Below are 25487 nucleotides of genomic sequence, written 5' to 3'. Positions count from 1 at the left end.
ATTTACTACCAAGCCATTTTGACAAAGACTCCAAAAGCATACATTGGGAAAAGGAGAGTCTCTTCAATAAATGGTGCTGGGTAAACTAGATAACCATATACAAAAGAGTGACGTTAAACTCCTGTCTCTCACCTTGCATACACAAAAAATCTCAAAATGGATTAAAGACTTAAATCTAAGTCCTGAAAGTATGAAACTACTAGAAGAAAACACTGAGGAAATGCTTTGGGACATTGATCTGGGCACAGAGTTTTTTGGGTAAGACCTCAAAAGCACAGACAGCAAAAGCAAAAATTGTCAAATGGGTTTACATGAAGCTAAAAAGCTTCTGCACAGCAAGAAAACAATCAACAAAGGGAAGAGACAATCTACAGAGTGGAAGAAAATATTTGCAAGCTATTCCTCTGACAAAGAATTAATAAACAGAATACACAAGGAACTCAAACAACTCAACAGCCAAAAACACACACACACAAAATCTAACTAAGAAACAGGCAAAGGATCTGAGTAGACATTTCTCAGTTGAAGATATGCAAATGGACAACAGGTATATGAAAAAGTATGCAGCATCACCAATCACCAGGGAAATACAAATCAAAACCACAACGAGACATCATCTGACCTCAGTTAGAATGCCTTTTATCAAAAAGACAGAAAAATAATGGATGCTGGCGAGAATGTGGAGAAAGGGGAATGCTTATTTGTATACTGCTGGTGAGAATGTAAATTAGTATAGCCATTCTGGAAAACGGTTTGGAGGTTCCTCAAAAAACTAAAAACAGAACTACCATATGATCCAGCAATCCCACTGCTGGGTAGATATCCAAAAGAAAGGAAATCATATAATGAAGAGATATATGTTACTTTATTGTAACACTGTTCAAAATAGCCAAGATATGGAATCAACCTAAGTGTCCAACAACAGATGAATGGATAAAGAAACTGGGGTGCACGTACACAATGGAATATTATTCTGCCTTAAAAACACTAAAATCATGTCATTTTCAGCAACACGGATAGAACTGGAAGTCATTACGTTAGGTGAAATAAGCCAGGCACAGAAAGACAAATTTTGCATGTTGTCACTTGTATTTGGGAGCTTTAAAAGTGTATCTTATAGAGGCAGAGAGTTGATTAGTGGTTACCAGAGGCTGGGAAGGGTAATGGTGGAGAGAAAAAAGAGAAGTTGGTTAATGGGTACAAAAATGCAGTTAAATGGAATAAGATCTCTTGCTGACTAGTGCAGTATAGTGACTATAGTTAACAATGATTTGTTGTATAGTTCCAAATCGCTGGAGGAGTGGAATTAGAATGTTCCCAGCATAAAGGGGGTGAACGTTTAGAGTGATGGATGTCTCCATTGCTCTGGTTCAATCATTACATATTTTATGCATGTATCAAAATACCAAATGTACCCCCAACATTTGTACAATTATGTATCAATAAAAAAACTCATGAACAATTTTGAATATTGATTATAGATGGGAACAGTAGTGTTTTGCATATATTAGCTTAATTAAAATATGTTTTAAAATTTAAAACCCACAATAAATATATCTATTAGAATTGGTGAAATAATAAACATTTTAAAAAACTGACAATACTTTGATCAATAATGAGGCGTAGAAAAAAAAGAAAAAAATGAGCAATACCTAGTGCTGGTGAGGCTCTCTTAGAAAATAGTTTGACATTTTCTTAAAAAGCTAAGCATGCCACACGATCCAGCGATTCCACTTCTATGCATTTACCCAAGGAAAGTGAAAACATATGTTTATACAAAAAACCTGGACATGAATGATTATAGCAACTTTATTTATAATTGTCCCAAACTGGAAACAACCCAAATGTTCTTCAGCTGGTAAATGGCTAAACACACTGTGATTTACCCATACAAAGAAAGACTGCTCAGCAAAAGGAACAAACTATTGATATATACAACACAATGGATGAATCTCAAATGCATTATGCTAAGTGAAAGAAGCCGGATTCAAAAGGCCATATACTGGATGATTCCATTATGACATCCAGAAAAAGAAAATCTATAGGTACAAAAAAAACAGATCAATGATTGCCACAGGCAGGGGGAGGAACTGGCTACAAAGGGACACCAGGAAATGTTTAGACACAGAGGGATAGAACCGATCTATATCTTGATTGTGAGGGTGGGTACATGACCATATGCATTAGTCAAAACTCAGAGATTTATACACTATGAAGAGTAAATCTTTTAGTATGTAAGTTGAATTCGTATTATGTTCAGAAATCAATATGGTCCTCAGAGCTGGAAGAACTTGACTGCTTGTGAGTTTCACTTTTGTTCTTTCCATTTTCTTTTCTGTTCATATCAATCCAAAAAGTGTTGCATGTTTACATGTATCATTCATCCTGCTAAGCATTTCTGAGATTACAAAAGAAGTTTAAAACTAGGTTTTCGACCTCGAGTTGTTCATAGGCATGAGGACAGGCATTGCAATTAAGACTTTATCTGGTAAGTAATAAATGGTCGTTATAAGTCCTTAAATATAGAGATGACTAATGAATGCAAATCTTAGGAAGGTCAATCAGAAAGTCCTGTGTTGTATAGATTATAGCTGGGAGGTACTGAAGGGGAAAAACTCTTTAAGAAATAATTGCACTAACCTGGAAGTGAGGTGGGTGATCAGAATGCAGACAGGGAGATAGTGCTTCTGGATCCCTGGCTGGCAGATGAAGCACATATTCAGGGACAAAGCTGGGGCACCTAAAAATGAGAAACCCTCAGCTTTCATTACAGGTTTTACAGACCTTTGTAACTTACAAAGAAGGACACCATGCACTTTTTTGTCCTGGGCCAGGCCCTCATCTGTCTCTGTCATGACAAAGGAGATGGAAAGAAAGGACGAAATCCAAAGACACTAAAAAGAGAGGGAAGAAAAAGACTAGAATTTAAGGAATGAAGCAGAGATGGGTTAAAACAGTGATTTCAAAGTTAACATCTTGGAAGAATTTAGCATCAATAAACAGAGAACACTAATCAAAAAGGAGAGCGGAGATGTAAGATTAGAGAATGGGCCATCCAGTTTGGAGATGTTCTCTTCACCCCAGCTGCTCTGGGCTCCTTTGCCATTCCCAGAACAAGCAGACACACTCCAGTTGCAGAGCCTTTGAACTGGCTATTCCCTTTGCTTGAAATGCTCTTTCCTGGGCCAGGCATGGTAGCTCACACCTGTAATCCCAGCACTTTGGAGGCTGAGGTGGGCAGATCACCTGAGGTCAGGAGTTCGAGACCAGCCTGAACAACATGGAGAAACCCTGTCTCTACTAAAAATACAAAATTAGCCAGTCCTGGTGGCGCATGCCTGTAATCCCAGCTACTCAGGAGGCTGAGGCAGGAGAATCACTTGAACCCAGGAGCAGAGGTTGCGGTGAGCTGAGATTGCACCATAGAACTCCAGCCTGGGCAACAAAAGCAAAACGCAAGAAAGAAAGAAAGAAAGAAAGAAAGAAAGAAAGAAAGAAAGAAAGAAAGAAAGAAAGAAAGAAAGAAAGAAAGAAAGAAAGAAAGAAAGAAAGAAAGAAAGAAAGAAAGAAAGAAAGAAAGAAAGAAAGAAAGAAAGAAAGAAAGAAAGGAAGGAAGGAAGGAAGGAAGGAAGGAAGGAAGGAAGGAAGGAAGGAAGGAAGGAAGGAAGGAAGGAAGGAGAGAGAGAGAAAGAGAGAAAGAAATGCTCTTTCCGAAAGAAAGAAAGAAAGAAAGAGAAAGAAAGAGAGAGAAAGAGAGAAAGAAATGCTCTTTCCGAAAGAAAGAAAGAAAGAAAGAAAGAAAGAAAGAAAGAAAGAAAGAAAGAAAGAAAGAAATGCTCTTTCCCCCACAGCTACGTGATACTCCCAAACCTTTTCCACTTCTTTATACAAGCCACACCTTCTGCATGAGGCCCACCTGACCAACCTGTTTAAAACTGTAACCACCCCTCCCAAGTCTCTAGAGCATGCTGGTTCTTTTCTTTTTCACAGCACTTACTGTCTTCTTGCCTGCTAGCATGCTTTACTCACTTAGAACACCTGTTGTTTACTGTCTGCCTTCTTTTGCTGGAATGCAAGCCCTCAAGGGCAGGGATCATTAACTATTTTGTTCATGGATACGTTGCAAGCACCCAGAATACTCTGCACATCCTACCTAGGATAATACATATTTGGGAATAAATAAATCATGCTAGTTAACATTTACTGAACATATTCTGAGACTACATATTTTGTCATGTGCTTTACATCAGGCATCCCCAAACCTGGGGCCATGGACTGGTACCCATCCGTGGCCTGTTAGGAACAAGGCCGCACAGCAGGAAGTGAGGCAAAGGTGAGTGAGCAAAGCATAATCTGTATTTACAACCGCTCCCGTATTTACAACCGCTCCCCATCACTCATATTACCATGAGAGCTCTGCTTCCTATCAGATCAGCAGTGGCATTAGAGTCTCATAAGAGCATGAACCCTATTGAAAACTGCGCATATAAGGGATCTAGGTTGTGCTCCTTATGAGAATCTAATTCCTGATGATCTGTCACTGTCTCCCATCACTCCCAGATGGGGCCATCTAATTGCAGGAAAACAAGCTCAGAGCTCCCACTGATTCTACATTATAGTGAGCTGTATAATTATTTCATTACATACTACAATGTAATAATAACAGAAATAAAGTGCACCAATAAATGTAACGAGCTTGAATAATTCTGAAACCAACTCCCTCCCTGTCCCATCTGGGGAAAAATTGTCTTCCAAGAAGGCAGTCCCTGGTGCCAAAGTGACTGGGGACTGCTGCTTTACATTATTTATATCACTGAATCCTTACAATTGCTCTATGGAGCAGGTACTATTATTATTCCCATTTTACAGATAAGGAAAGAGACAGGCAGAGTAAGAGACTGACCCATGGTTACACATAGCTACTAAGAAGTGGAGCCAGGGTTCAAACACAGACACACAGACCCCAGAGCCCGCTCTGGCCACGTCCTAGTTGGCTGGCGCCAAGAAGCTCAGCAGATTCTTGGTTGGCTGGTACATTGAAAAGATCAGATCTATGGGTTGGAAGTGTCAGTGGAAGCCATTTGAAGGAATGACTTATGCAAGAGCAACCTGGTGCTGATGATATGGGTTGATGAAGAGGCTAAGACAGCTGCTTCACTTGCACCCTTTGAAAAGATAAGAAAACTGGAATTTAAACTCATTTTCACTTCTCAATGTTTTATAAGGAACACAAGGCTTAAATTCACATTTTTAAAAAAGGTACATCCAGGTTGAATCCCTTTTAGTCTCCACTTTTCAGCAAAGTTTACCGAAAATAAAATCCATTTACTGCTGACACTTACTGGAATTGCCTTATGTGGGTAGTTCGTGTGGCTTCTATTTTACTCTATAGGCAGGAAAATTTGTTATTCTTTATATACTATCTCTAAGAATTTATTATTGAAATGGGATTAACAACACAAAAATAGTACTGAAGAAAAGCAGATCTTAATTTGGATGGTGTTTTATCAACTCCAGGAGCAGCCCCTGATTATAAAAATACCCTCAACCTCCTTAAACGTGGATTCACCCTTCCGGTGTGGGCTTAGGGCAGGGTGACCTTTCACTCCCTTTTGATGACCGCCCTCTTGTGGTAGACTGTGAGTATGCACGGCTCCATCTTCAAGATTCTTTGTGAACCGGGAACAGTGTTTTGTCTAGAGCTTTCCCTGACATCCGGGGTGAGGAGAAGTACTCGCTGCATGATCCTAGTTCTTGGGTAGTCTCTGATGTTCTTTAAACATAAGGGCAAATGTGCTGTTTTTATTTCTAGACTTTATTTTTTGACCGTATATTTTTATGCGCACTGCTGTTACTGTGACCAATTTTAGTTATAATTATTTTCTCTTTTTATTTTATGGAGGATAATTAGCGAATGGAAATAGAAAAAATTTAAATAGGCTTAAAAAGGCTTTACATTTTAAATTCGAACTTCACTCCTTATCCAGAAAACTCCCCATTTTTGTGTTAAAAGCATAAAAAGTGTATGTTTAAGGATGAGAAATAACAGAATGTCTTGGGATTTTGAATTCCTCTCATTCGGAAGCTGTCTGAAGGTCGGTGGGAAAATGAGGTTTGGAGGTGATATAGAATGATTGTGTAAGCTCTCAGCATGTGTCGCTCATGCATGGACACTTGATACTATGCCTCCTAGAAAATGATCATGGATAGTATCCATAGACCCCTACTCCTGATTGCAATCCGTGCTATATAATGGCTGCCATTTTATTTTCACTAAATCAAGGGTCAACGTCTCATGCTTATTTCATGATACACTGAAAAATTTTGGATCTTTGGAGTCAAACAGAACTGAACTTAAATCTAAACTCTGACACTTATTGTGACTTTAGGCAAATTATTTAAACTCTCTTCTTGCAACAAAAAGACAACAATCCCCACTTTGTAGGGTCAGGTAGCTCAAAGGAGTCAATGAGTGTGTGAGCCTGGCCAGAGCCTTTTGCGGAAGTCATTCCACGAAAGCTCCCTTCCCTTCTACCTCCCCACCCACTCATCGCTGATTTTTTATAGAGTAACTGGGAAGACAAGACACACACTTAAATATGGAACAGACAGGAGATAATAAATTGAAAATGATTTGGTGTGTACACCCAAATTTCCTTATCATATTAATAATTTGTCTTTATATGTTTTGACACTATATCAATAAAGTCTATACATATAGAATTATATCTTCCTGGAGAGTTGAGGCTCTTGCAAATACCTTCACGTAAGGTAACCCCTAATAGTGTTGTTTTCCTGAGAAGCTCATTTGTTTGATATTCCATGAGTACGCCAGCTCTCTTTTGGCTAATATTTGCCTGGTTCAGGTCTGTGATTCAATATCTGCAGTTCTGAAAACCAAAAAGCTTGGAAAACAGAAAGTTATTTTTATAATTCTTTTGGCAGCAAAACCTGATCTATGCCAATGTAACACTATTTATAGTCTTTATTTATTCTACTTAGTGTGAATATTTATGTTTCTTTCAGAAATATTACTGTGTTTGATTATGGGGTGCTGCCTCAAACTCCACTGTGTTATATAATGTATAACACAGACCCTGTATTAATTTCTTAAATTAATCTGAATTTGAAACACATTTGGCTCTAGGGTTTGGGTTAAGAGTTTGGGGTGCACTCTCTATAAATGTCTTTTTCTGTCTTCTTATGTTTTAGGTATGTATCTTTAAGTAGCATTTAGCTGGATTTGCCTTTAATCTAATCTAACAATCTGTCTTTTAAATGGAAGATTTAGGCTATTTAAATCTATTTCTGGCCGGATGCAGTGGCTCACACCTGTAGTCCCAGCACTCTGGGAGGCTGAAGCAGACAGATTGTTTGAGCCCAGAAGTTCTAGACTAGCCTGGGCCACATAGCGAAACCCTGCCTCTATTAAAAATACAAAAAAAAAAAAAAAAAAAAAAAAAAAATTAGCTGGGTGTGGTGGCACATGCCTGTAATCCCAGTTACTCAGCTATTAAGGAGGCTGAGGTGGGAGGATGGCTTGAGCCGAGAGGTTGAGCTGTGATCGCACCACTGCACTCCAGTCTGGGTGACAAAGCGAGACCCTGTCTCAAAAAAATAATAGCAACTGTAAGATAAAAAATTAAAATAAATAGAAAAATCTATTTTTGGTGTGTTTGAATGTTTTTGTCTTCTCTCTCTTTGCTTTCTAAATATTCCACTTTGTCTACAGTTTTCTTATTTTGAACATTCTACTGGATTAATTGGGCTTCTCTTTTTTTCCCCAAGTTTTTGCTCAATTAGTGAGGAAGTTATATACCGTCTTTATTCTCTCAGTGGTTACTTTTGAAATATTTTTCATGCATATTTAACTTAAAAATCCAAAATTATTCCATATCTTTAGCCTATGTTTCAGAAATTCCAAGACCTTTCATTGCTCTAGCTTTGGCCACACTCTTTCAGCTTACAATGCTATTGTCTGGTATTTTTCTTTATATCTTATTTTTTAATCAAAAAACTAGACATTATTATATAATAAAGATGTTTATTTCAGTTTGTCCCTCTATTTACTAATTTGTTTGCACATCAATCTGTTTATCGAACGTGTATTTTTTTTGAACAGTTACTATACGCCTGAGGACTCAGCAGTGAGCAAAGTGAAGCCTCTGACATACAGGACTTAATTTCCAGCTCAAACTGTTTCTTCTTACCTTCAGATCTTCCTTCTGGGATCATTTTCCCTCTTTTTCCTGTATATCTCTTAGATGTTCTTCCACTGGGGGTTTGTTGAATCTTAATTCTTTTTCATTTTAGATAGCTTTATTGAGATATAATTTGCATACCACACAATTCCCCTATTTAGAGTATAAAATTAAATGTTTTTTAGCATATTCACAGATATGGGCTATCGTCACCACAGTCAATTTTAGGACATTTTCATAATCTCAAAAAGAAACTCTTTACCTGTTAGCAGTCACTCCATAGTGGATTGAACAGTGTCCTCCCCAAATTCATATCTACCTGGAACCTCAGAATGTGACCATGTTTGGACATAAGGTGTCTGCACATGTAATTAGTTAAAATGGAGTCATACTGGATTAGCATAGGCCCTCGAACCAGTAATGAGTGTCCTTATAGAAGGGGAGAGGACACACAGAGAAGAAGACCACGTGAAAATAGAGAGGGCCGGGTGCGGTGGCTCATGCCTGTAATCCCAGCACTTTGGGAGGCCAAGGTGGGTGAATCATCTGAGGTCAGTAGTTCGAGACCAGCCTAACAGGAAGAAACCCTGTCTCTACTAAAAATACAAAAATTAACCGGGCGTGGTGGCACATGCCTGTAATCCCAGCTACTGGGGAGGCTGAACCTGGGAGGCAGAGGTTGTGGTGATCCGAGATTGTGCCATTGCTGCACTCCAGCCTGGGCAACAAGAGTGAAACTCCGAGAGAGAGAGAGAGAGAGAGAGAGAGAGAGAGAGAGAGAGAGAGAGAGAAAGAAAGAGAAAGAAGGAAAGAAGGAAGGAAGGAAGGAAGGAAGGGAAGGGAAGGAAAGAGAAAGAAAGAGAAAGAAAGAAAAAGAAAGAAAGAAAGAGAGAGAAAGAAATAAAAGAAAAAAAATAGAGAAAGAGATTGGAGGGATGCAGCTGCAAGCCCAGGAACACCAAGGTTTGCCAGGAGCCACCAGAAGCTAGAAGTGGGGAAGGAAAGAGCCTTCCCTAGAGCCTCCGGAGATAGCATGGCCGATATTTTAGATTTAGCACTGCTAGCCTCCAGAACTGAGAGACAATACGTTCCTGTTGTTTTAAGCCATCCAGTTTGTGGTAGTTTGTTATGGCAGCCCTGAGAAACAAATGCACTCTCCATTCTCCCATTCCCCCAGCACCTGGCAACCATTAGTCTGTTTTTTATCTCTGTGGATTTACCTATTCTGGACATTTCATATCAATGGAATCACGCAGTATGCATTCTTTTGTATTTGTGTTCTGTATTTGTATTTGTATTCTGTAACTGAGCATAATGTGCTCCAGGTTATTCATGTTGTGGCATGTGTCAATGCTTCTTTTTTTCTTTTTTTTTTTGAGACAGAGTCTCGTTCTGTTGTCCAGGCTAGAGTGCAGTGGTATGATCATGGTTCACTGTAACTTCGAACTCTGAGGCTCCAGGGGTTCTCTTGCCTCAGCCTTCTCAGTAGGTAGGACTATAGGCGTGTGTCAGCACACCAGGTTAATTAAAAAAATTTTTTTTTTTTTTGGTAGAGATACCGTCTTGCTATGTTGCCAGCCTGGTTTTGAACTACTGGCCTCAAGGGATCCTCCCACCTTGGCCTCCAAAAGTGCTGGGATTGCAGGCATGAACCCCCATGCCTAGCTGATACTTCATTTCTCTTTACAGCCAAATAACATTCCACTGTAAGGATATACCACATTTTGTTTATCCATTCATCAGTTGATTCACATTTGGATTGTTTGCAGCTTTTGGCTTTTATGGCTAATGCAGATATAAAATTCATGTACAAGTGTTTGTGTGGACATATGTTTTCATTTCTCTTGAGTATATACTTAGAAGTGGAATTGCTGGGTAGTCTGGTAAATCCATGTTTAATCATTTTAGGAACTGGCAGTTTGGTTTCTGCCATTTTACTTTCCCACCAGCAGTGTGTGTGGTTTCCAGTTTCTATCCATCCCCCCCAACGTGTGTTATCATCTGACTTTTCGATTCTAACCACCCTGCTGGTTGTGCACTGGTCACTCATAGTGGTTTTGATTTACATTACCTTGATGACTAATGATGTCAATCATCTTTTTAAGTGTTTATTGGCCATTTGCATATTTTCCATTGCATATTTCCCCAAACAGGGATTTCCAAAAAATGTCTGTTTTGATTCTTTGGCTGATTTTTAAATTGGCTTACTTACCTCTTTATTTTCGAATTGTGCTTTTTATATCTTCTAGATGAACATCCTTTATCAAATATATGATTTGCAAATATTTTTTTCCACACTGCGGAAGACATTGTCTTTTCAGTTTCTTAATTGTATCCTTTGAAGTACAAGTTTTTAATATTTATGAACTCCAATTTATGTATATTTTCTTTGTTGCCTTTGTGTCACATATAAGAATCCGTTGTCAAAACTGAAGTCATGAAGACTTACCCCTCAGTTTTCTTAGCTATAAAACTCTTATAATATTTAAGACTGTTATTCATTTTGAGTTAATTTTTGTGTATATTGTGAGATAAGAGTTTGGTTTCATTTTTTTGCATATATGTTTACCCACTGGTCCCAGTGTCATTTGTTGGAAAGACTATTTTTTCCCCATTGAATGGTGTTTTACCTTTTTCAAAAATCATGTGGCCATAGACACATGGTTTTATTTCTAGACTCTCGATTCGATTCCACAGATCTATGTGTCTATCCTTACGCTAGTACCACACTGTCTTGACCACTGTTGCTTTGTAGAAGTTTTGAAATCAGGAAATGTGAGTCCGAAACTTTGTTCTTCTTCAAGATTGTTTTGGCCATTCTGGGTCATTTGTAATCCCATAGCAATTTTGGAATCGGCTTGTCAATTTCCACAAAGAAGTCAGTTCTGGGATTCTGATAGAAATTGCATTGAATCTATACATCAATGTGGGGAATATTGCCATCTTAACAATGCTAATTCTTCCAATTCATGAACGTCAGATATTCTTTCATTTATTTACATCTTCTCTAACTTTTTTCAACAATATTTTATAGTTTCAGAAGTATATATTGTACATTTCTTTTGTGAAGTGTGTTCTTAAGTGTTTTATTCTTTTCAAAGCTATTGTAAATGGAATTATTTTTTTAAAAAATGTTGTAGTTTTGGATTTTTCATTGTGAAGGTATAGAAATACAATTGATTTTTGTATATTGATCTTATGTTCATCACCTTGGTGAGTACATTTATTAGTCCTCGTAATTTTTAGTGAAGTCATTAGGATTTTCCATATACAAGATCACATTATCTATAAAAACGTTAGTTTTACTTTGTCCTTTCCAATATGGATGGCTTTTCTTTTCTTGCCTAACTGCCATAGCTATTCTATGTTGAATAGAAGTGGTGAGAACAGACATCTTTGTACTTTTCTTAATCTTAGGAGGAAGGTATCCTGTCTTTCATCATTAATTACAGTTTTAGCTGTGGGTTTTTTCATAGATGACCTTTATCAGGTTGAATAAATTATCTTCTGTTCTCAGCTTGTTGAGTGTGTTTAATCCTCAAATGATGTTGGGTCTTGTCAAACACCTTTTCTGCATCTATTGAGATGATCTTGTGGATGTTGCTTTTTATTCTATTGCTATGGTGTTTTTCATTAGTTGATTTTTGGATGGTAAACCAACCTTATATCCTAGGATAAATCCCACTTGTCATGGTGCATTATTCTTTTCATACATTGCTAGATTTGGTTTGTTAGTATTTTGTTGAGGATTTTTGCATTCATATTCATGCGATAATGTTCTTTGATTTTCTTGCAATGCTTTTGTCTAGTTTACTATTAGTCCAGTTAATACTAGATTCATAGAATGAACTGGGAGGTGTTCTTTCCTCTTGTATTTTTTGGGAAAAGTTTATGAATTATTGGAATTAATTCCTTAATGTTTGATCAATTTCAGTGGCGAAGCCACCTGGGCCTGGACTTTTCTTTGTGGGTAGTTTTTTAAGAAAATTATCTCAACTTTTATTTTAGATGCAGGGGCTACATGTGCAGGTTTTTCATACGAGAACACTGTGTGACACTCAGGTTTGGAGAGCAGATGATCCTGTCACTCAGGCAGTGAGCACAGCATGCAGTAGGCAGTCTCTTGGTCCTCACTCACCTCCTGCTCTTCCCACTCCTGCAGTCCGCAGAGTCCATTGCTCTCATCTTTATGTCCATGTGTACTCAGTGTTTAGCTCCCACTTGTAAGTGAGAACATGCAGTATTTGATTTTCTGTTTCTGTATTAATTCACTTAGGATAATGGTCTCCAACTGCATCCATGTTGCAGCAAATAATATGAATTCCTCTTTTTATGGCTGCATAGCATTTCATTGTGTACGTGTACCCCATTTTCTTTATCCAGCCCACTGTTGATGGGCACCTAGGTTGACTCCATGTCTTTGCCATTGTGAATAGTGCTGCAATGAACATACAAATGCATGTGTCTTTTTGGTAGAATGATTTATTTTCCTTTGGGTATTTCTCTAGTAATGGAATTGTTGGGTCGAGTGCTTATTTAAGTTCTTGGAGAAATCTCCAAACTGCTTTCCACAGTGGCTGAACTAACTTATATTCCAACCCAAAGTGTATAAACATCCCCTGTTTTCTGCAGCCTCTTCCGCATCTGTTTTTGTTTGACTTTTTAGTGGTAGCCAGTCTGACTGGTATGAGATGTAGTAGTAGTAGCCGGTCAGAATGGCTAACACGAAAAAGTTTTTATTTGCAGTTTTGATTTGCATTTCTCTACTGATTAGTGATGAGCATTTTTCATATGCTTGTTGGCTGCTTGTATGTCTTCTTTTGATAAGTGTCTGTTCATGTCCTTTGCCTACTTTTAAATGGGTTTTTTTTTTCCCCTGTTGATTTGTTTAAGATCCTTATAGATTCTGAATATTGGACCTTTATTGAATGCACAGTTAGCAAATATATTCTCCCATTCGATTGGTTGTTTACTCTGTTTATTATAGTTTCTTTCATTGCAAGGAAGATCTTTAGTTTAATTAGGTCCCCCTTGCCAATTTTTGTTTTTGTTGCAATTGCTTTTGAGAAGTTAACCATAAATTCTTTGCCAAGGCCAGTGTCGAGAAGGGTATTTCCTAGGTTTTCCTCTAGGATTTTTATAGTTTCAGGTCTTACATTTAAGTCTTTAACCCACTTTGAGTTAATTTTTGTATATAGTGAGTGGTAGGGGTCCAATTTCATTCCTTTGCATATGGCTCACCAATTATCCCAGCACCATTCATTGAAGAGACAGTCTTTTTGCATTGCTTATTTTTGTAAGTTTTGTTGACGATCAGATGGCTAAAGGTGTGTGGCTTCATTTCTGTTCTCTATTCTGTTCCATTGGTCTTTATCTCTGTATTTGTACCAGTACTATGCCATTTGGGTTACTGTAGTGTTATTGTAGAGTCTGAAGTTGGGTAGCGTGATGCCTTCAGCTTTGTTCTTTTTGGTTAGGATTCCTTTGGTTATTCAGGTCTTTTGGTTCTATATGAATTTTAGAATTTTTTTCTGATTCTGTGAAAAATGGTCTTGATAGTTTGATAGGAATAGTGTGAATCTATAGATTGCTTTGGGTAGTATGGCCATTTTAATGATATTGATTCTTCTAATCCATGAGCCTAGAATGTTTTTTCATTTGTTTTTGTCATCTAAGATTTCTTTCAGTGGTGTTTTACAGTTCTCCTTGTAGAGATCTTTCATTTCCTTGGTTAGATGTAACCCTAGGTATTTAATATTTTTTGTAGTTATTATAAATGGGATTTCATTCTTGATTTGTCTCCTAGCTTGAATGCTATTGGTGTATAGAAATGTTACTGATTTTTGCACATTGATTTTGTATCCTGAAACTTGACTGAAATCATTTATCAGTTCTAAAATTCTTTTGGTGGAGTCTCTAGGGCTTCCTAGGTATAGAATTATATCATCAGCAAAGAGATAATTTGACTTTGTTTCCTCTTTTGGGTGCCTTTTTTTCTTTCTTTTGCTTGATTGCTGTGGCTAACACTTCCAGTACTGTTGAATAGGAGTGCTGAGAGTGGTCATCTTGCCTTGTTCCTGTTCTTAAGGGGAATGCTTCCAGTTTTTGCCCATTCAGTATGATGTTAGCTGTGGGTTTGTCATAGATAGCTCTCATTTTGAGGTATGTTCCTTTGATGCCTAGTTTGTTGAGGGTTTTTATCATGAAGGATGTTGGATTTCATCAAAAGCCTTTTCTGTGTCTATTGAGATGATCATATGGTTTTTGTTTTTAATTTTGTTTATATGGTGAGTCACATTTATTGATTTGTGTATGTTGAACCAATCTTGCATTCCAGGAACGAAGTCTACTTGGTCATGGTGAATTAACTTTCTGATGCGCTGCTGGATTCAGTTTGAAAGCATTTTTTGAAGACTTTTGCATCTATGTTCATTATAGATATTAGCCTGTAGTTTTCTTTTTTCATGTGTCTTTGAGAGGCTTTGGTATCAAGGTGATGGTGGCTTCATAGAATCAGTTAAGGAGGAATCCCTTTTCTTTGATTTTTTTTTATAGTAGTTTCAGTAGAATTGGTATCAGCTCTTCTTTGCATATCTGGTAGAATTCAGCTATGAATTCGTCTTGTTCAGGGCTTTTTTTGGTTAGTATGTTTTTTATCACTGATTCAATTTTGTAACTCAATATTGGTCTGTTCAAGGTTTCAATTTCTTCCTGATTGAATCTTGAGAGGTTGTATATTTCCCTAAATTTATCCATTTCCTCTACATTTTCTAGTTTGTGTGCATAAAAATGTTTATAAAAGTGTCTGAGAATATTTTGTGTATCTGTAGGATTGGTTGTAATGTCACCTTTGTCATTTCTCATTATCATTATTTGATCTTCTCTCTTCTTTGTTAATCTAGCTAGTGGCCTATCAATCTTATTTATCCTTTCAGAGAACCAACTTTTGGTTTATTTGATCCTTTGTGTGAATTTTTGGTTCTCAATTTCATTCAGTTTTGCTCTGATTTTAGTTATTTCTTTTCTTCTACTAGTCTTGGAGTTAGTTGCTCTTGCTTTTCTAGTTCCTCTAGGTGTGATGCTAGATCATTAATTTGAGATCTTTGGTGCTCCACACATTCAGATAAATGTCTCTAGTAACAAACTGTAGAAATGATCCCTGAAAATATAGTCTTAGTTTTTTAAAAAATTACAAATTCAATCTCTTTATTCATTATGTGTCTACTCAGATTGTCTATTTCTTAAGTCAGTTTCAGTAGTTTGTGTCTTCCTAGGAATTTGTCCATTTCATCTAAGTTATCTAATTTAGTGGCATACAATTGGTTATATTATCCTTTATGAACCTTTTATTTGTATAAGATTGATTGTAATCTCCCCTTTTCCATTTCTGGTTCTGGTAATTTAATTCTCCCCTTTGTTTTCTTGGTTAATGTAGCTTAAGTTTTGTCAATTTCTTAATCCTTTCAAGGAGCCATCCTTTGGTTTCATTGACTTTCTCTATTGTTTTTGTATCTAATATTTCACTAATTTGTTCTTTAATCTTTATTATTTCCTTCCTTCTGCTTGCTCTACTTTTTAGGTTTAGTTTGCTCTACTTTTTCCAATGTCTTAAGCGGGAAGTTTAGAATATTGATTTGGGATCTTTCTTTCACTCTAAACTGCATATCTCTTAATCTTTCCTTTATATTTTTCATTTGCTTTTATTTTGTGTCAAGTTATGCACAATCTCTTCAGATCTATCTACCAGTTCACCAATTGTCTTTTCAGCTATCACTTCTCTGTTTTTTATATAGCTATTCAGTTTCTTCTTTCAACCACCACCATCTTTTTTCCTATAATTTCTATTAGGTTATTTTTCAAATCTGCCTAGGCATATTTAATAGTGCTTTTTCTTTTGATATTTTAAAATCCCAATTTTTGTTGCTTTAAACATTTTACACAGTTATTTTATACTCTGAAAATAAAATATCTCATAATTCCAACATTTGCAGTCATTAAGAGCTCTAAATCTTTTGTTTGTGATTTCTACTGACTCTTGTTCATGGGGCTTCCTTCCTCAGATGCTTCACACATTTTGATTGTGACCTCATATTTGGCAGAACTGAATCTGTGGGAATATTGGGAAGACTGAGATGAAGATTTTCTTCTCCAAAGAGGATTTTCATTTGTTTGGTTTTGGCCTTGTGTGGTACTAATAACCTGAGACCACTTTCATTTAATTTCTCAACTTGGGGATTTAACAGTTGCACACATATTTAAATTCAAAGCCCAGATCCATATACAGACAAATGTAGTGGCACAAATTCTCACGAGATACTTTTTCCCTGGTTCCTTGATAGAGATCAATTTCTTATTTGCTCTTTTTGTTATACAGTCGGGGAAGCCTACCCTTTCACAGGTTTTGGTATCAGGGTGTTGGTGAAAGAACAAGGTGCTTTGAAGGTCCCAGACTTATGTGCACCTGGGGATTTCCTCCCACCCTCCTCATTCACAGGACTCCAGCCTCACTGGATTTGTTACAGTTTCTACAACATCCCAAGCACTCTCCTGCCTCACGATGTTGACATCTGTGGTTTCCTCTGGCTGAACCCTCTTACCCCAGGATCCCATATCCACAGGCCTTAGGCCCCTAACTCCTTTTGTGTTTCTGTCCCAAAATCATGTTTTCAGCAAGGCCTTCTTTGACCACCCTCTAAAAACAAGCATTGCCCCTCTTCTCTGTGACCCTTTCAGTCTAGTTTCTTTTTCTCTACAGCATTTATCAACATCTCACCTATTGTGTGTTTCTTTGTCTCCTTCTACCATCACTAAGATAAAAGCTCCTGAGGACTGGGGATTTTTGCTTATTCACTGCTGTATCACCACTGCCTAGAACAGTGCCTAGAACACAGTGGGTAGTCAATATATATATTTTCTGAATGAATAAATGTATGCCTTTAGGAATGAATGAATGGCAGGGCTAGGAGTGGGAGTGGGACAGCATGAAAAGACTGGTTATATTAGAAAAGGAATAGGTGTAGAGAGAGCAAGAAACCATGAGGAAAGGAGGGGCTGGGCATGGTGCTGTGTACTTGCAGTTCCAGCTACGCGGGAGGCTGAGGCAGGAGGATCCTTTGAGCCCAGGAGTCTAAGGCCAGCCTGGTCAACACAGTGAGACTCCACCTCTTAAAAAGAAAGTAAAAAAGAAAAGAAATAAATAAAAAAAGAAAGGAAGAAGGCAGGTAAAGTTCTCCCACTTTGCAATTTTACTTAGACTCTTCAGGGACAGCTGACGCCCTTGGCACTGGCTTCCTCTATTATCTCCAGCATTAATTTCCTTCCTGAATGTTCTGAAGGTGGCTCTCGATAAATACTTCTTGACTGACAGCTTACTTAAGTCATTATAAGAGGATTTCTTCTGCATTAGTCAGAAAACAAAATCACTTTCTAGATTGCTTTGCTGGGCAGGCTTGTCCCCGGAGCTGCCAGGGGAGGGAAGGCGTGGGTGATCACTGTGCCCATGGTTGGAAGCCTGGAAATTAATCAGAGGAGATGTGGCCCTTGTTAGGAGAAGGCCTCTATCGTTTTTCCATGTACAAAGGCACCCAAGAAAAAGGCAGAACTCAATGAGATAGAACTCGGCTGGAATCTACAGTTTAGCTTTTTATTGAAAGCTATGAGAAAAAATAATTTAAGGCGGTTAAATCTCAACTTTTATTGGTTATCGTCTTTAACTTTGACATATCTACTCACTACTTTATATTTTTCTAGTCCTTTGATTTTTGTGTACGTATTTCGAGAGAGTGTTGACTACCAGGATATACACGGGAAGAGAAGAGATCTACTTATCTATTAATCAGCTATACCTTAGGCAAAATATTTAGTCAGACTGTGGTTCACATAGAGTGGAGATTAAATAGTTAAAAACCAAAACTCCAAAGAGGGAGGAAGGAAGTAGCTGATTTTTAACCCCTGCTGTGACAACAAGAGACTATCAATCAGAGAGGGACAGACTTCGAGGAAAAAGTTCTCTAGCCTGCATTTTATGTGCCAGCTACTCATTTTCTGCTGAAAGGCAAGGATTTTCATCACAGGAAAGAAAAAGTACCCCAATTTTGGAATCCTCCCTGAAGTTCCACATTTTCTTGGATTTGTGTGCTAGCAAGTAGACTGGAGCTATTTGTGAACTCCGAATATCTGAGACAGGTCTCAGTTAATTTAGAAAGTTTATTTTTGCTAAGGTTGAGAACATGCACCCGTGACACAGCCTCAGGAGGTCTTGACTAGATGTGCCCACTATGGCTAGGTCACAGCTTGCTTTTATACATTTTAGGAAGACATGAGACGTAAATCAATATACGTAAGATGTATATTGATTCCTTCCAGAAAGGCAGGACAGCTGAGGCACGGAGGGGATCACAGGTTGATGAGAGACAAACTGTTGTATTCTTTTGAGTTTCTGATTAGCCTTTCCAAAGGAGGCAATCAGATAGCATCTATCTCGGTGAGCAGAGGGATGGCTTTGAATAGATTGGGAGGCAGGCTTGCCCTAAGCAGTTTCCAGCTTGACTTTTACCTGAAGCTTAGTGATTTGGGGGCCCCAAGATGTATTTTCCTTTTACATATCTAAAGCGAAGGCAATATAAACATTATATATATTATATATATAAACATATATACAAACATTATATATAATATATAAACATATATACAAACATTATATATAATATACAAACATTATATATAAACATATATATACACATTATATATACTATATATATATGTGTCTGAAAAACTAAACTTTGAGAATTGTAGGTATAAATGACTGCAACTTTTTCTGAAATACATGGATCAGAATACAGACCGTGTGGTACAGACAGATGTGGACTGGCACAGGACACGCACTGGCGTGGCATGTGGTCTACGTGGGATGCAGCGCCACAGCTGCTGACCCCTTGAGCAAAGACAGGGGCTGGCAGAGCTTCATATTGAGAAAAGAGTGTTGAGTTAGGACACTTTGAGCAGCACATGATAGAAAATCAACCCAAACCACGTTAACCAAAAAGAATGATTTAGTCTCGGCGCAGTGGCTCACGCCTGTAATCCCAGCACTTTGGGAGGCTGAGGCGGGTGGATCATGAGCTCAGGAGTTCAAGACCAGCCTGGCCAAGATGGTGAAACCCGGTCTCTACTAAAAATGCAAAAATTAGCCAGGTAGGAGCCTGTAATCCCAGCTACTCGGGAGGCTGAGGCAGAGAATTGCTTGAACCTGGGAGGCAGAGGCTGCAGTGAGCTGAGATGGTGCCACTATACTCCAGCCTGGGCAACAAAGTGAGGCTCCATCTCAAAAAAAAAAAAAAAAAAAAAAAAAAAGATATAACTGAAGAACACAGAGGTGGCTCAAAAGACCATCGGCAGGACTCAGAGTCACTCTGGGGTCCCAGGAACTGGAACCAGGAATCCAAACATTGTCAGCTCACTCCCCCCAACCTCTTTCTCCTTTGCTCCACTTAAGCTTCCTTCTCTGCTAATAGAGATGGACATTCTCTGCCCAGCAGGAAATGTAGCCAGCAGCAAGTGTCAAAGTCACATCCTGAAAGATACGTAAGCAGAAATGAAAAGATGCCTTTTCTCAGTCTCAGTTTAAAAGATCTCAGGGAACGGCTCAGACTCTCCAGACTGGATTTTTAGTCCCATCTTTTGAATTATCACTGTGATCAAGGGGGTGGGCTCAATGTTGACCCACCCTGGGTCATGTTCCTGTCATTGATCCAGAGTGAGCAAGTTCCGTACTAGGATGTGGCTTAGCATAGACATGACCACTGTGCAGTACATTTGTTTGTGCTGGACAGCCCTTATGACAGGTCTCTGACAATCACCACCTTGGTCATTCCTAATACCTGACTGAGGAGGACAGGCAGTTCCTATAAGAACCCCATCTTGGCCCAGCGCTGTGCTCACATCTATAATCCCAGCACTTTGGGAGGCTGAGGCAGGTGGATTACTTGAGGTCAAGAGTACGAGATCAGCCTGACCAACATGGCGAAACCCTGTCTCTACTAAAAATACAAAAATTAACCAGGCATGGTGGTGAGTGCTTGTAGTCCCAGCTACTCGGGAGGCTGAGGCAGGAGAATCGCTTGAACCTGGGAGGAGGAGGTTGCAGTGAGCCACCATTGCACTCCAGCCTGGGCAACAGAGTGAGACTCTGTCTCAAAACAAAAGAACCCCAGCCTGGAGGTATTTGTGGGTGCAGTAGTCACCCTGACTGGGTTCCCAGTGCTACTCCACTGCTTACTAGCCAAACTATCTTTTCACGTATCAGCTTCCTTGTTTCTGAAATGAAAATAATGCTGATACCAGTTTCATGAGGCTGTTAATTGGATTAAATGGTTTATTATATTTAAAGCCCTTAGAAAACAAGCTTGGAATAGGAAAGATTAGCTATCTTTATTACTAACATGTATGTCACTGGAATCAAACCAGAAAGCCAACCCATTCATAAGGACGATTTCTATGCTGTCTTCCATGCCTCTTGCAGACCATGAAGTCTGTAAAGTTACCTCCCATTCTTCATCTCTTGCACACTGTAAGCCAGACAGGCTTTCTGTGAAAAGTGCTCAATGGGGCTCTGAGGCTGCCCCTCGTCTTTCCAGGCCTCTGCTCCACAGTGAGAGTCTTTTTCATTTTATGTTGCAAAGCAATTTATTCCCCAAATCCAGAATCCCTATAGAACTCCAGAGAGAAAGCCTCACTTGAATGCTCATGATGGGCAAAGCTTTGTGTTGATCAGGTAGGACCGTATCTCTGAGTTGCTCCCTGCTGCTCTGCAGCAATGATCCCTCACTGCCCTCAGTGGCTTCATGGGTTCTGTGGCTGTCAGACCCTCTTTTAGAGACCATAGTCCTCTCATTCTTAATATATCCGATCGTGCATTTCTAAGGCCTGGTTTTACTTTCCCTCAGTTTTTTTTTTTTTTGAAAGGGAACCCTTATACACTATTGGTGGGAGCGTAAATTAGTTTGACCATTGTGGGTAACAGTGTGGTGATTCCTCAGAGACCTAAAAACAGAACTACCATTCAACCCCGCAATCCCATTACTGAGTATATACCCAGAGGAATAGAAATCATTCTATCATAAAGACACATGCATGCGAACGTTTATTGCAGCACTATTCACAATAGCGAAGAGATGGAATCAACATAATTGCCCATTAATGACAGATTGGATAAAGAAAATGTGGTGCATGTATGCCATGGAATACTATGCAGCCATAAAAAAGAACAAGATCATATCTTTTGCAGGAACATGGATGGAGCTGGAGGCCATTGTCTGTAGCAAACCAATGCAGGAACTGAAAACCAAATACCGCATGTTCTCACTTATTAGTGGCAGCTAAAGGATGAGAACACATGGACGTATAGAGAGGGACAACACATATTGGGGCCTACTGAAGGGTGGAGGGTGGGAGGAGGGAAAGGATCAGGAAAAATAGCTATTGGATATTAGGCTTAGTACCTGGGTGACAAAATAATCTGTACAACAAACCCCCGTGAACAAATCCCTGTGACATAAGTTTACCTATACAAACAAACTTGCATATGTACCCCTGAACCTAAAATAAAAGTTAAATGAATTTTTTTCTTTGCTTCATTGCACAAACTTCTGTGTCCCCATCTCAATCCAGCTCAACTCAACTAAATCTCTTGAGGTTCTACTGTATGCCAAGTACTGTGCTTGCTATCATTCATATTACTTCCTTGTTCTTTTCTCAGTTTCTAGTTTTCTTTTTTTCTGCGTTTCCCTGATAGAGGGAGTAATAATTTTCATGTACTTGAAGTGAAACTCTCTTACTGGCTGAAAACTCTTAATTTATTAAAAATAAATCTCTATATATCAGAACTTTGCATGACAGCAAATTTCAGTTGAGAAGGGGTTATAGGTACCTGACTATATGTCTGCTATTAGAAAGTTGTATATTATTTGTTTCACAGTGCAGGTTCATTTTTTGTAATTAGTCCTTTTGTTGAATTTATAAAGTCCTGAGTTTTGAAGGAATTCCTTTGCATATCCTTAATGGGAGATACCTCACTAATTATTAGCATTTATGGTCTCCACTTAAGCTAAATGTGGTCAATCCAGTCAAGAACAGACTGATGCCTAAAGAGGGACTACTCTCATCTGGGTATGACTCCTTACACCTTCATGCCTCTTAAAGTGGGAATAATAATACTTCACCTTTGGAAGCAAACAGGTTTATTAGATGCTAGTAAACCTCTTTTAATATGTTACTATGTAACTAAAGAAAGACATGATGATTAACTAATTTATCATATAATCACAAACAATTGGAAGGCAAGAACCCACAGATAGATACTATGTTTACAGAAATCTACCTAGTTTCTTTTTCTTTTTTTTTTTAAGACACAGTCTCACCCTGTTGCCCAGGCTGGAGTGCAGTGGCGCAATCTTGGCTCACCGCAAGCTCCGCCTCGCAGGTTCACGCCATTCTCCTGCCTCAGCTTCCTGAGTAGCTGGGACTACAGGCGCCTGCCACCACGCCTGGCTAACTCTTTTTTTGTATTTTTAGTAGAGACAGGGTTTCACCATGTTAGCCAGGATGGTCTTGATCTCCTGACCTTGTGATTTGCCCGCCTTAGCTTCCCAAAGTGCTGGGATTACAGGCGTGAGCCACTGCGCCCGGGCTAAATCTACCTAATTTCACTGCTCCTACGTTTGTATCACATTTACTATTGAGTCACTCATTCATCAATCATTATTGAACATCTACTATGTGTGAAATTGCATGCTATGGGCTGAGGACTGAAAGGTAAATAAGATAAAGCTATGCCCTTTAAAAGCTGACAGTTTTCTAGGGGAGATAGACCTGCAAATGAATAACTATAATGCAGGAAGGTAAATACTCACAGGCCAATGTACAATCCTGTGGGAGGAGGAAGGAATAAATGACTAACCATTCTTGGTGGGAAGTCAGGAACAGCTGTACTCACCAGTCTTAAAGGTGAGAGCAGTAGGCTCCAGGAGAAGATTGTGGGTTGTAGGTAGGTCTTTCTGGAAAAGGAAATATGTACAAAGGTCACAGGAAATTGAAAGAGTGTGGAATGTTTAGCAGGTAGAGAGGAGCTCAGCGGGATAGTTAGGCAGGGTGGTACGTGAGAAAAGCTGGGAGTGAAGCTGGAAAGCTGGATAACAGATTGGGAAGGCCTGCGTGTTTCATGCTAAGGATTTTAAACTTTCTCTTGGAAGGAATGATTTAATGATATTTCATGGAGATGATTTGATCAGAATCTGATGGGAAATCACAGAAATGCTTAGTAAATAGAAAACCTCCAGAGATAATTGAACAATTGCCGTTTAGATTAGCTTTCTGAGGATGCTCACTGAAAAAAGGAATTTTTGTTCAATTATGGTTGGGAAAAATTGCATTCTTTCTTTCTTGCCTTTTTTTTTTTTTTTGAGACAGAGTCTCGCTCTGTTACCCAGGCTGGAGTGCAGTGGCACAATCTCAGCTCACTGCAACGTCCACCTCCCAGGTTCAAGCGATTCTCCTGCCTCAGCCTCCCAAGTAGCTGGGATTACAGGCACCTGCCACCGTACCTGGCCAATTTTTGTATTTTTAGTAGAAGACCGGGTTTCAGCATGTTGGCCAGGCATGTCTTGAACTCCTGACCTCAGGTGATCTGCCCACCTCAGCCTCCCAAAGTGCTGGGATTACAGTTGTGAGCCACTGCACCCAGCCAAAATTGCATTCTTGATTCTCCTCTCACAGAAAATGTTATGTACCAGAACATATTAGTAGCTCTGTGAAGACCAGCAGAAAAGGTATTAGTTTAACTTTATTTAACTCAGTATTTCCCAAACCTATTTCACTATAAAATATGGTTTCCAGATAAAATATTGTACTGACATCTAATTATAGTTGAATTTCAGATAAACAAGGAATAAATTTTTAGGTAAGCGATATTGCACAGGGCACAGCATGTAGACTTAGAATGCTGAGGGACGCTTGTTGGCATCTTAAACTTCAAAGGTGTTTTCTGATGTGTTTCTGATGAGACAAGAAAACAGGCTCAACTCCCCAGAACCCCATGTATCCTTAAAAGCTCTGTCAGAACAGGCGAGGTGGCTCATGCCTGTAATCTTGGCACTTTGGGAGGCCGAGGTGGGTGGATCACGAGGTCAAGAGATGGAGACCAGCCTGGCCAACATGGTGAGACCCCCTCTCTACTAAAAATACAAAAATTAGCTGGGCATGGTGGCACACGCCTGTAGTCCCAGCTACTCGGGAGACTGAGGCAGAAGAAGCACTTGAACGCAGGAGGCGGAGGAGGTTGCCGTGAGCCGAGTTTGCATCACTGCACCCCAGCCTGGTAACAGAGTGAGACTCTGTCTCGAAAAAAAAAAAAGTTCCATCAGAGGCATTTGAACCAGAGCAACTCCATCTTGAATAGGAGCTGGGTAAAATAAGGCTGAGATCTACTGGGCTGCATTCCCAGGAATTTAGGCATTCTAAGTCACAGGATGAGATGAGATGTCCGTATAATGTACAGGTCACACAGACCTTGCTGATAAAACAGCATGAGGTAAAGAAGCCAGCCAAAACACACCAAAACCAAGATGGTGACAAAAGTGACCTCTGGTCGTCCTCACTGCTCATTATACACTAATTTTAATGTATTAATATGCTAGAAGACACTCCCACCAGCGCCATGACAGTTTACAAATGCCATGGCAACCTCTGGAAGTTACCCTATGTGGTCTAAAAGGGGGAGGAACCTTCAGTTACGGGAATTGCCCACCCCTGTCCCAGAAAACTCATGAATAATCCACCCCTTGTTTAGAATACAATTGAGAAGTAACAAAAAAGTATCCTTAACCGAGCAGCTCAAGCTGTCGCTCTGCCTATGGAGTCGCCATTCTTTTATTCCTTTAGTTTCCTATTAAACTTGCTTCCACTTTACTCTATGGATTCACCTTGAATTCTTCCTTGCAAGAGATCCAAGATCCCTCTGTTGGGGTCTGGACAGAGACTGCTTTCCCATAGCAGCTCTGTGAGATAGAATCTAAACCTCTTCATATTATTTGTGGCAGGTGCTAAAAGCTTTTATCTTTAATTAAGTATCTTTTGTATTTTACATTGTTTTTAAATTCATTCCTCAGTAACAATATGCTAATATTATTCTTGTCAAAATTACATTCCCCTCCCAGTGATAGGTTTAATGAATGAATTAATCTAATTATCCAGCACACACCTGTTGAGAGTTTACCATGGCCCAGACACTGT

Source organism: Chlorocebus sabaeus, chromosome 17 (genome assembly GCF_047675955.1).
Source record: "Chlorocebus sabaeus isolate Y175 chromosome 17, mChlSab1.0.hap1, whole genome shotgun sequence".
Classification (NCBI taxonomy): domain Eukaryota; kingdom Metazoa; phylum Chordata; class Mammalia; order Primates; family Cercopithecidae; genus Chlorocebus; species Chlorocebus sabaeus.
The sequence above is the reverse complement of the archived record's forward strand: the minus strand, read 5'-3'. Positions refer to the sequence as shown.